Raw genomic sequence first — 12,593 nt, 5'->3', positions numbered from 1 at the left:
CCCCCCCCAACCCTCATCCCCCTACTAGGAGGCAATTTGTTGCCAGCTCTTGGCCAGTTTTTTTTAACATAGTCAGTTCCCCAAGCTTTTTCATGGTGAACAGACTATTTTATGGGAGACTGCCAATTACATGATTTCTGTGAAATCTGTGAAATTGTGTATTTGGTAGGTCCCTACTCCAGAGATACAGTCCATTCATCAGTCTATTTTTAAAACAGTTGTTAGGTTTTGTAGTACAATGTAAAGTGCTAATTTTATCCCTGGTATGAAGGGAATTTCACTGAAGGAAATAATGATATATGTGTATAAAAATATGAACCATGCCTTGTCACTGTGTCATGCAAGTAGAGTTGCTTCTGACTGACATCTATGTGAGATAAGACCCCATGGCTGTAAAACATGAAAGTTTTCTTAGCATCACTGTGAAGAACATGCAAAACTTTAAACTGAGGTTATAAAAATTTGGTTCTCATTAAGATGTTGAGTACCTTTGTTTGCCTTCAATGGAAATACAATGGGAAACAGAGTAAATGTTTTATTCTAAGCAATACATATTTAGGGGCTGATCTCATAACTGTACATAAGTGAAGTGCTCTGTATATATATAACTAATTCCAGTATCTCAAATGGCATGTCTATTTAAAGCTACTGTTTCGCTCTATACTTACCCAAAAGCAAATAAATTGTGGTTACTTTTTATCCACTACCCTTAAATATAATTATCTCTCTTCATTTTTATAGGAAAAATGGAGTTTAGTACCTACTCTCGACACTTGATGCACATTTGGCAGGAGGCCAAGGTGAATCAGAATAAACAGCCAGAAGAAAATGCCAAATACAAGAAAATAACAGCAACTTAATATGATTTAATACCAATAAAGTGGTTAAGGTTAGTGGAAACAATCCATGCTCTTTTCTTTTTCCAATAAATTAAAAATGATTATGTAATACATTACAGCTAGTGTAGCTTCTCAAATTAGGGCTATTCATCATGTGACCAACTGAAATTTCTAGCTCTTGTCCAAACCATGGCAGCCAAGCTCTTGAGCTGAAACTAATCACAGAGACTACATTGTCACCAGTTCAAATCTTGGTCAGAGGTCCTGGGACCCAGGTTCTGGGTCTTGCTTGTTTCCCCTTCTCCCAACCCTTACTAGGTAGGGGTCAATCGACTCAGGAATCACACTGGTGCTTATGAGGATATCTGTGCTCACCTGGCATGCTGAACTAGACTGGCTAGACTGAGGCCATCAAGAAACCATTTCTACAAAAGGGATTACAGTCCCAGACTTGTAGGTGCATAGCCACATACAGGAGCACGTGACCTGTAGTTTGATCCCTGGCGTCCTTTGTACAAATGAGGAGAAAGTTAAACACCTAACAATGTAGATCTGTAAGACTGATTTTTTTTTAACTACTTTATAATAAGCAGTAATGACTGCTCTTCCTGCTCCTTATCAAGTGACCTAAACACTGGGTCACAGAGTCTTGGGTGCTTGTACCTAATGAATATTTACTTACTTCAATATTGAGTGAAAAAGGATGCATCCTTGACAGTCTTTCTAATTTACAACACTATGAAAAAGTTTGGGGATTTCTGTATAACAATCCAATTCATTTGATGAAAAGTCACACAAAAAATTCTGAAACTACTTAATTAACTCAGATTATGTGCTGTTTCTCTGCAGAACATGCAGTCTATTTTACCTTCTAATACAAAGTCCAGAAATGTGACTAAACTATAAATTTTATCACCATATGGTGAAAGAGCTACAGTATAATGACAATACAGAATTCATACTAAGATTTGTCATCTCAGATTCTTGGATACTTAAGTAATATAATAAACCCTATATGCAGGAGATTAGCTAGACTGTTGGATAATGATGTCAGTGCTGCTACACTATCAACATTATGAAAAACATTCTGATAGAAATTACTGCGTCTCCAAATGGAGAATAAAAATTTAAAAATTCTTTATCTTTGGTTCGAAAAACAGATCCCCAAAAGCTACTTACATTTCCATATACCTCATCTGATGCTTAAAATCAGGTGACAGGCATCTGCGCTCAAAAGTCTGCTTCTTAGTCTTATCATTTCTCATGAGCATAATTGCTTTTTATGTGATGTATAATTTTAAATACAAGATCTGTAATGGTTTTTTAACAACTTTTTGAAAGTAAACACTTACTTCCCCTAGCCTGTGTTAAAATCTGTTAACAAGTGAGCGTATATCCAAGAAGTAAGGAAAAAAAATTTCACGATATGGCATATATGTGTTAAATAGAAATGGGAGAGAAAAATAAAAGATAATTGTTGGCAATTCTCTGCCAAATTTGAGGAACTAAACTCAAAACCAATCAAAAAACTTACCTGATGTGCATTTCATTGTACAACACTAACACCTGACTGAGAGTAATTGATGTTTGCGAGCCTGGGCCTACTTCAGTCAAATCTGATCCATTTTATGCTTTCAGATGGAAACCGTGAAAAGACTGTAACTTAAATATTGGTTAACTTTAGAGTAATCTAAACATTCAACAGTTCAAGTTAACTCCTGTTTTGAGGTTTTAATGGAAATTGTGAAAATTTCAAAGTTAAATTCAGGGTTTTTGAACCCCATCAAAACCAAAACCAAGGAAAAAAAAGGTGTGGGTGAAGCCTTATAATTCACTTCTTTGGGCCTTATTATGTAATATATGCTGCTGTATATGGAGTAAATGAAATACCAACAAAGGAACAGAGTTTCCTTTCCAACCCCAAGCTAATAAAACCCGACTTTAACATCAACTTTAACATGCCAGTTAAAAGATAGGTTTCTATAACAGACAATAAGGTTCAAGAAAATGTAAAACATATATCTTAGTTACACTTCTGTTTTCTTGCTGTAATAATGATAGCATTCAAAGGCTTGAGTGCATTTTATTCCATTTATGGTAACCAGAGCCTTCCAGACTTTGCCTGCTGAAGAAGTCCAGGAAGGATTAGCTTTTCAGCAAGTGAAACTGTAGAAGAGAAAAAAATCACTGTCCAATCTAAATCTAACCCCTGAATCTAAACCCCCAAACCTCCCCTCCTCTGCAGCAGTTGGAAGTATGGAGGGAGCAATCTTGTGAACTTCTGTACCCTTCTCAGCTGGTTTATCTACCTATGATATGGTGTACAGTCTGGAAGACGGGATGGAATAAGCTCAATGATCATTTTTATCAGGCAAGGAAGCTAACAGTTTTATGCTAAGAACACTCTTCCTGTGACACACAGTATGTCCTTCTGGACACATCAAGTGTTAAGGAAGTGTTGCATCCTGGGAGACAGTCTGGATGAGACCAGCAGGAACTTCCAGGCGGCAGAACAGAACAGGCCAACCGCAAGAGCCTTGCAAGGACAGTAATAAAAACCATTACCACTTCATACTGTATATAGTTCTGAATATAAGTTTCTGCACATAATAAAGAGTGGTTTCCATGTGACAAACTACAAGATACTACACCTTTTACTTTAGGAAGCATTGCTCTTCAATTCCAAATCTTGGCTAAGTACAGACAGACAAAAAGCCCAAGGCAGAATTGATTTAACCTGGGCAGTTTCCTCTAAGCTGCATAGGTTGAACTGATAACCAACTGAACTGATATTCAGTTTTCAATTGGGAAAAACAGGGGAAGGGTAAAGCTGCACTGACACAGGACAGTAGGTTGGGTGGGGAGGGAGGAGTGCTACAGCATGTCTTTCAGCCTGCTGGCCATTGCCAGCCCAGCCAAATGTCCCCAACTGCATGGGTGACTGGTGCCTCCTGAGTCTGGGGGGGGGCACCAGATTGCTGACAGGGTAGGGGAGTCTCCCCACAGCTAATCATCAATTGGGGGGGTGGTCCGCCAGTGGCTGATCACTGAGCCAGCAGCAAAACTGGAAGTGCACTTCTGGTTTCGCGGCTTGTGCTTCCAGGGGGTGCACAGCCGATCTCAGGTGGTGCACATGCACCCACGTGCACCCCCTATGCGTCGCCAGTGCCCAATTGGCTCCCCAGTACATGCTCCCAAACCCCTGCTGTCCCCTCACAGGGGGTTAAGGAGTCCCCTGTCTGGGTGCCAGCCCACTTTGGGGGATCCTCCCCCTCAGGAGGTTTCCCCCAGCCTGGGTTCCCCAGCCCAGGCAGCCCTGGGGAGCTGAGGGGAATTTCCCCCCTCCCCCTTCCCAACTGCTCATTGCTTCAGCCACTGCCACAGGAGGGAGGGAAAATAAGTCATCCCAGCTGAGTACCTGCCCAAGCAGCCCAGCATGGGGCACTGGGGAGCCCCTCCCTTGGAGGGTTTCCCCCACCACAGCCCAAGGTCCCCCAGCCCAGGGTAGCTCCAGAGAGCTGAGGGGAATTCTCCCCCTCCCCAATCCCAAAGCTGCTGCGAGTCTTAGGCAAAACCAGGAAGCAGATTTCCCTCCGCTCCCTGAGGCTGCCCGAGACTTGCAGGGGCTAAGGCAAGCAGATTTGGGGTTTGGGAGGGGAGGAATTCCCCTCAGCTCCTTGGGGCTGCCCATGGTGGGGGTAGGGGCTCCTCAGTGCCCCCAGTCTGGGCTGCATGGGCAAGCACCTAGCCTGGAGGACCCTTTCTCCCCCTTCTTGTGGAAGCTGCTGAAGCAATCGGCAGCTAGGAGGGGGAAGGGGAAAGGGTTGCTGAGGGTTGACAAGCCCCCAACACAGGGTCTTTCCTTCCCCCCACATGCTGTGTAGATCCTGTTGGGGGCGCTAAGGGGGTCTGTCCCCCTGCCCCCCCTCCCCCCCCAGTCTCTATGGGCTGACAGGCATAGGCAAGAAGCAGGCTAAGGAGCAGTCCCCACTCCACTAGATCAGACAGCATAGCCCAGGGCTGCAAAGCATCCTGGGATGTTGAGGGACTGTGAGTTGACTAGAACCAAGAAGGGATCTGGGACAGAAGTTCTATAAACCAGTTGGACCCAAATCATTTAAGTCTGATACCACATCCAACCAGGTTTATCTTAAACTAGGTTGAAAGCAGTTTATGTGCACTGAACTTCTGTTCTGCTACAGGTTTAAACCAGTTTCCAATCACTTAAACCATTTTATGTGTAATGTCTGTCCCTAGCCCTTGAAATGAGAGCTAGAATGAAGTAGATAGGGAGGCTCCTTACCTTGTCACCAAAGGGAGTTTGTGAAAAATGTAAAGAGAGTCCCACCAGTATCCCCTCTTCATTTGCTTTTTTGTCTGGAAGAGAAGAGTCTTCTCATGGTGACCAACAGGCATGGTTTCAAATATCAGTAAGTCAAGACTAACTTGTTCCTATGTTAGAAAAGCAAAAGATGCACTGAACATGCTCAGTCTGTTTCCCAATAATGCTTGCAGAGGCCCAGTTTCAATCAGACTTGATCGAGCCTATGACCATTCTCCTAGGGAAAGGCAGTCGTCTTGAGTGGATAACATCAAACAACATTACACAGCTTCCACAAATAAGTAGTCTCCGACTAGGGAGCAACCTATCCACAAAGGACCACAGAGCATCTCTTGGCTATCAGCCACCAAAGCTGTTTTCTGCTGTATAGGTGTTAGGAAAAATAAAATGAGTGAATTTTATCTGTGCTGATAATTGTACAAAGCTGAAGTTATATCCCACTACTGTAGAAAGCATTATTAATTCTATAAAAGATATTGTATTACATCACTGAGACATTTCGTATTGCAGTGATATATTTGTATTAAATTAATTTCTGAATAAAAAAATGTAACTGGAGATTTTCATAGACAATGTTATAGCCAGTCAAAAAGTTTAACGTTCTGAACTATGGTCTCTTCTCTTTTTCAAATGACAAGAAAGAAAGCGCAGTTCATTTTCCATCTTTTTTTGTGTTTGTTTTGTAAGTACCTATATAAATGTTGATACAGTTATCAGCAGCATCAGTAAATGTTTTCCACACCTTTCTTTAAAAAAATTGTTTCCCTAAATATATGAAGTAGAAAGGAAGAAGAAAGATAACATGTTAGCCATGGATCATTTCTTTGACCTGTGTGGGAAAGAATAGTTTACTTCATGGTATTTGTCTTGTAATAAAGAGTAAAATTCTAACTCTCTCTATTTTCTTTTACAGATGAAGTTTCTTAAACGCTATAGTGAAATATGGTTAACATGGACTATTGAGAAACACCTCCAGTTTTGTATGTTTTCTGAATGGAGTATATGGAAAATAAATAGAAATGTTTGGTCTCATCTTCATTATGGATTATTTTGAAGGCAGTAATTATAACTCTAACTGAAATTACAATATGATATCTGGTCACGTTTTCATTGCCTCCTTGCTGAGAAGCAAGCTGTTACTGCTGTCTCAGGTAATGTCAAGGCCTAGAAGGCTAGTGGAGCAGCAAGCTTAGAATATGTGCCAAGAATTATACCTGAGATTAAGAGTCCAAAAGCTGGGGTAAGGTCCTAATTACTGATCTTTTGCACATGAGGAATGGGAAGCAGGGCTTGCTTCTCAGCATTGGTCCCTAGACTCAGAAAGGAAGAAGCACTGACATGACCCTAAGCTCTTCTAGGGCATGGAGGGTGTTTGTACAGTGCCTGGCACAATGGGACGCTGATCCATGACTGCAGTGCCTAGACCCTAGTACAAGATGAATTCAATAGTAATAATAGTTTTCTTAATTTATATTCATTGTTGTTTTAATTTTCTTCTCAAAGCAAAACTATGAAAGGCTCATCTATTCAGTGTACTGCCGCTAGTGTACATAAGGTCTGATTCTGATCCTTCCAAAATAAAACCCCCCAGCATTAAAGCCAAATCTTTGTGGACAGAGTATGAGACTATGCACAGACCATTCATTTACGCACAGCTCCAGACCAGCAAAAATGTTTATCCAGTCAGCTGGGATTGCAGGTTTGGGGCCTTCAAAGACGAATGGGTCCACTGAAGTCAGAGGAAGTAAGCCATGGTTGGTGGAAAGACAACTGGGTCCTTAATGTGTTGCATTTGCACAATAAGCCAAAGAACTAACCCCCTCAACTTTCTGTGCCACCACATACAAATCTGAGGTTTTGCAAATGCAACATCCAATACATTTTGTATCATTCACTTAGGCTAAACACAGACAGTAAAAAAGCCCAAGGCTGAATCGATTCAATTTTCACAGGTTTGTCTGTGTAGATTAAATTTATAAGAAAGTGAAGAGATGTTCATTTTGATTCCAGAAATGCAGCCACATGCCTACAGTGGCCCAGACCAGGGGGTGCTAGAGCACACCTCCCTGCTTGCCTGGAGCAGACAGCCTGAGTCATGGTTAGCCCTCACGTCCTATGTGGTGGGGGGGAGGGTTGCAGGGGAGGTGCAGAGCATAATGGGATGCTGAGAGACTGTGAGTTAACCCAAACCTGGAGGGGATCTGGGACACAAGTTCAATAAACTGATTTAAGCTAAATCAGTAAAGTCTGATACTACATCCATCCAGGTTTATCTTAAACTGGTGTGGGCCATTTTGGAAGCAGTTTATGTGCACTGAACTACTGTTGTGTTACAGATCTGAACTGGTTTCTAATAACTTATACTGGTTTATGTGTAACTTCTGTCCCTAGCCTTATTGCATGAGGCTTGGAAAATGTAACTCTTTTAATCTGCCTCAGTTTTTTTAAAGGCATTACTTAGGTGTAAGGAGCAAATAAATAAAGCAAAACTGAAGGTAGCTCATTAGAAATATTTATATTAAATTTCAAAGGAGGAATGATTTACAGTATTGGTGTACATAATTTTTAATGGGAATCAACTAGAAAAATGCATGAATTTTCACATGCTTGTATGCAAAGCATGACCTTTATGATTTGCAATAGCTTAAAATGATATCTTTATTAATTCTAGAATAACACTGTCATATTTTCCATTCTTTCAAAAATTCTTCAGAAAAACTTTGCTATCTGCTCTCTTTCTCCTGTCAAATTATCATTACCTGTTTCTATGCCTGTGATTTTTGTTTCATAGTCAGAAATCCTATTATAGACCTTGTTTTATATTTGTGTTTTCCAAATGTATTTCAAAATAAATTTAAATGTTAAGTAATGTTAACAGGATTTTAAGTTAATTTTTGCTGATACTTCTAACTTCATTGTTTATAGAAGTTACATTGGTTTGTATATAATTTCCACAGGCCTTGTGTAGAGAAAATTTCTATCAAAGTCAAGGGGAAGTCAACTGTTTTGTAAGCATGGCAAGACCAAGCCTTCAGATTAGTTTGTGCATGTAACAGAACCTTAGATATTTTTTTCTTATCGTTGTCTACCAGTGACTTAGAACATCTTAAACACTAGTTTAACTGGTGGTGTCATTAATTTATGTGCAAGTCCAAATGTTCTTATGGAATTAACAGTTAATATTAATAAGACCCATCTTTTTGTTTAGGCTCTTCATGCATTAATGTCCACAAGTCACCAAACTTTTAGCTCATCTCTGGTCCTTTACAGGAAGATACTTTGGTGAGGAAAGGGGTGCACATAGCATGGAAATGGCCCACTGGTTCAGAAATTTGGCTTCCAGGGCTACAGCAGTTACTGCTGCCTCTTCTCCCCTGCCACCAAATTTGCTGATCCATGACACAGCCAGATTATACTAGTACACAGAGGTAGGCCATGGCCAGGTCTGGTCAACAGGGCCAGGCAAGCATGTAGGACCAGGCCATGTCTGGCTCCAGGCAGAGGGTTGGGCTGGCACGCGAGACCACATAAATGAATCAACACTGCACACTGATCGCATGATGGAGCAGGTCAACAGCCTGCCCCTGCCCATGGGATTTGGCTCCTGGACCAGCCCCATGTCACTCATCCAACCAACAGGACCAAAAGTTGAGCACCACTGATATAATGAATAAAGTAGTTTTTAAACATATATGCTTTAGCATAACACCATCATATTCTTTGCTGGCAATATTAATTTACATGGTATAGATGGCATCATGGCTATGAAACTCCTATGGTTCTACTTTGATGAAGTAGGATTTAAATTCTGATGTAATGGGAAAAAAAACTTTGCAAACCAGTATTATGTGAAGAACATGCAATGGAAGATGCCTGGTTCCATCTTGACTGTCCTGAAAATAAATGGGGAGTTGAGGGCCCATAATCTTCCAAACTAGAACAGGACTAAATGAACATGCTCCACACATTTAGTCCTACCCAGGAACATTCACCATGTTAAACAAGACAACTGTCTCTCATACTCACTGTAGTTTAGAATATCTTGCCCTATGAATAGCGATTTTGCTTGAGCTCTTCACATCCAGAAGGTTTTGCTACTTTTGAAATATTTATTCTCATTTAAAGGAGAGGGGAAATTGCACAAATTTTCAAATGGATATCAAGAAGATGCATCTCTATGGAGCCCGCTCTGTAACTCTTCAGCTAAAAAATAACCCATACAGGAACCCATTTAAAGACAATTGGCTTAATTTAGAAATCAGCTGATATAGGGGAGATAAGGGAATAAGAGGGCAACAGGAACACTGCAGGTCACAACAGGGGGAGGGAACAAAAGAATCCATCTATAGACTATCAAGCCACCTTTCATATTGACGTAACTCTGTAGTACCATTCTCTGTGATTGATTTGGCCAAAGTTAAGTCGGTGGAGAAAGGGAAGTGATTTGTGCTGGGAAGAGGGTTTGTGAAACTTTGTTTCCCTCTGGAAAAAAGAGGAAGCCAGGACTGATATGCAAATGAGAGGATTCTGCCCTTACTCCTGGCAGATTTCAAAGGTGCCAGTCTAGCCTTATGGGGCTGTTTATGACAGGTATATTCCTGTGATTATGAATGACTGCAAAATCTAGTCCTCCATTTATAGCAGCACACAGACAGCTATCAAAGAACATAAAAGTCTGTGACAAAAGCTTAGTCTTCAGATACATATCCCCAATACCCACCATCAGCAGGAGTTATAAAAGTATCTAAGGGCAGAATTTGTCCTAATTTATTTATCATAAAGCCATACAACAAGCATCATTGGTGAATTACACTGAATGCCAACTTACCGAAAGGATAAAAGGAATACCAACAATATCAAACAATGTATAATCTATTTAATGATAAAACTTACTCCTTTTCAAGCTGTTCCTACAGTATAAGGCAGTCTAGAAAGCACACATCTTTGGGATTTTTTTTCCTTTTGCTCTGATATTTTCATCTCTGTGCCATTAGATCAAAGAGTTAATAAAATTTCACTGCTATAAAAGGTCATTTCAAAACTAAATGCAGCAATTCAAAGTGGAAAATAGAATAAGTGCCAAGGAGATGTTTAATGAAGTTACATTCTAGATGTATTTTTTGAAGAACATTTGTGGAATTGTTTGATTTCTTTAGAGCATGCAGGAAACAATAAAGCCTATACAGCACTAACACTGACTCTCATAGTTACATTCTGCTGAAATGTTGCTAAACCACTTGGAATTACAAGTGTGTTTGAGACAAAATTACCTAATATGGTGGAAATATTCCTGTGTTTTTACATAGAAAATGGTTTGAAAGGACAGCCAGAGCCGGATTAACGTATTGGCAAACTAGGCACATGCGCAGGGCCCTAAGTGAAGAAGGGGCCCAGCTGTGTTTATTTTATATATTATAATTATTGAGTGAAAAAAAGTAGGGGCCTGATTTTTTTTTTCCTAGGGCCTACTTAAGGGTTAATCCAACCCTGACAACAGTTCTCTCTTTGGTTTAAATATGTAAACCAGAATAGATTAATTTGCTTATTCATATTAAAACGCTGATGAGCATCACTGTTTGAAAGACTTTAGGAGTTCAGACCAAGTTTGAACTAGTTAAACAGTATGACACTATAACAAAATATGGCATTTGTTAGGTCTTTCATTTCTGTCGCACCATTCCATAAAGACAGCAACTATAGAACTGCATACATGAAAACTGTCGATATTGCATGTATTGATTTTATTTAAAAGAGACAAGCTGGTGTACTGGCCTTGCATTTCAATGTATGGAATCCAGTGTCCACTACTCAAGGACAGTGTTCATTTCAGACTCTAAATCTCAGCATGTCAAATATGGCATTCACTCTTTGGTCCAATTATTATTACAGAAAGAAAAATCATATCTACTTAACTATATTGGAATTGACTATACAGTTGGAAGAAATGTAACTATATGTCAAACTTGTTACCCTCAGTGGGTCTCACTGTGAGAACTGTTTGACTGACACATTGACCCAGTAGTGGGAATAGAAGATTAAAAAGTAGGTTCTGTTACTTTACTTTTTAAAGAAAATGGCTTGAGGCGAACACAAACAATCCCAACTTTTACACTGTTTTTTGGAATGCAGGCACTACTTCTGCTATGGCATTAGCTTCTAGATGTTGGAATAGCAAATAGACATGCTACTTGGTAGGCAACCATCAATCCTTCTGGATCATAGCACATGTGAGAGAGGTGAATGAATGATGCGTGTCCCCGGAGGCAGGGGGGCATGGCAACTGCCCGTAGGTGGCGGCGGTGGTGGTGGTGGCAGTGGCATGGAAGCAGTGAGCAGGGAGCTCCCACAGGTGGTTGCAGTGGTATCAGCAGCAGGGGGGAGGGTGGCAAGCACTGACTGGCGGTTGGCAACCACCCGCAGATGCCACCAACAGTGGCAATCGGCGACTGACAACAGACACAGCCGGCGGTGTTGGCAGTGGGGTGGGAGGGTGGTGAGTGGCAACCGCCTGCAGTCACTGCCAGCAGCATCAGTGGTGTTTTAGGGGGTGCACCGCCAATCTCAGGGGGTGCACATGCACCTGCTTGTACCCCCTATGTGTCACCAATGGAGAGGTCACTAGGACCTTTGATGCATACATGAAGGCAGGAGCATGGAGGAGTGGAGGCTTTCCAGACCTTCCATCACCCTTTTAGACAGAATCCAAAGGCCAGACCAAGTCCAGATGTACAGGGCACATCTACATGAGATACTTTGCTGCAGAGTAGAACTAATTACTACACAGTAAGCGTCTGTGTCTACACATGCAGACACTTACTGCACAGTATTTGGCTCTGATCATGAGTAAATTTGCTATCTTCAAATGCAAGTAGCAAATTTACTTGTGATTAGTAACTGCACAGTAGTGCACATGTAGACACCTGACTGGGATCAAATGAGCTCCCAGTCAGCCAGGGGCAGGAGATTGCTCCCTGCCCCACAGGAACTGCCTCCTGCTAGGGCAGGCTCTGCCACTGGAACCCAGGCAGGGACACTGTCCCCCTGCCCTGGCAACACGGAGCTCCTAACCCTGACTCTGCATCATGGGGTCCGAGCTAGGAGAACACTCCTGGGTACTTGTCTACATATGAAGGGATGCAGGAGCAGATTTGCTGTTTCTAGCAGCAGACTGCTCCACTCAATGGCTAGAGTTATATATGCACATCGGGGAACTGAACCTGGGTCTTCCACATGGCAGACAGAGATTTTATAACTGAACCACAACAGTGGGTAGACAAGCTAAGTATTTCAACAATTTATAATGCACCTTTCATGGTAGTGCACTGGTATTACAAGAAGAGTCCTACTGTTCCCAGTGTGTATGGTAGCCAGCAGGCATCATTATAAAGAGAAATTGTAGACCCATGAAAACT

At 41.3% G+C, this 12,593-nt stretch overlaps 1 long non-coding RNA gene across 4 annotated transcripts in view; it reads left to right on the top strand.

Annotated features, from left to right (window-relative positions):
• The window catches only part of LOC109308090, a 183,843-nt gene extending 177,632 nt beyond the window's left edge, over positions 1-6,211 (top strand). For all 4 annotated transcript variants that reach the window (XR_002100458.1, XR_002100459.1, XR_002100460.1 and 1 more), the window contains 2 exons: positions 742-889; positions 6,095-6,211. This is a non-coding gene — a long non-coding RNA (uncharacterized LOC109308090). The remainder of the gene's footprint in view (positions 1-741; positions 890-6,094) is intronic.
• Positions 6,212-12,593: the final 6,382 nt, after the last annotated feature.

The sequence above is a fragment of the Crocodylus porosus genome, unplaced genomic scaffold, assembly GCF_001723895.1.
Source record: "Crocodylus porosus isolate Cpor-Errol unplaced genomic scaffold, CroPor_comp1, whole genome shotgun sequence".
Taxonomy (NCBI): domain Eukaryota; kingdom Metazoa; phylum Chordata; order Crocodylia; family Crocodylidae; genus Crocodylus; species Crocodylus porosus.
This window is presented reverse-complemented; position numbering and strand designations above follow the sequence as displayed.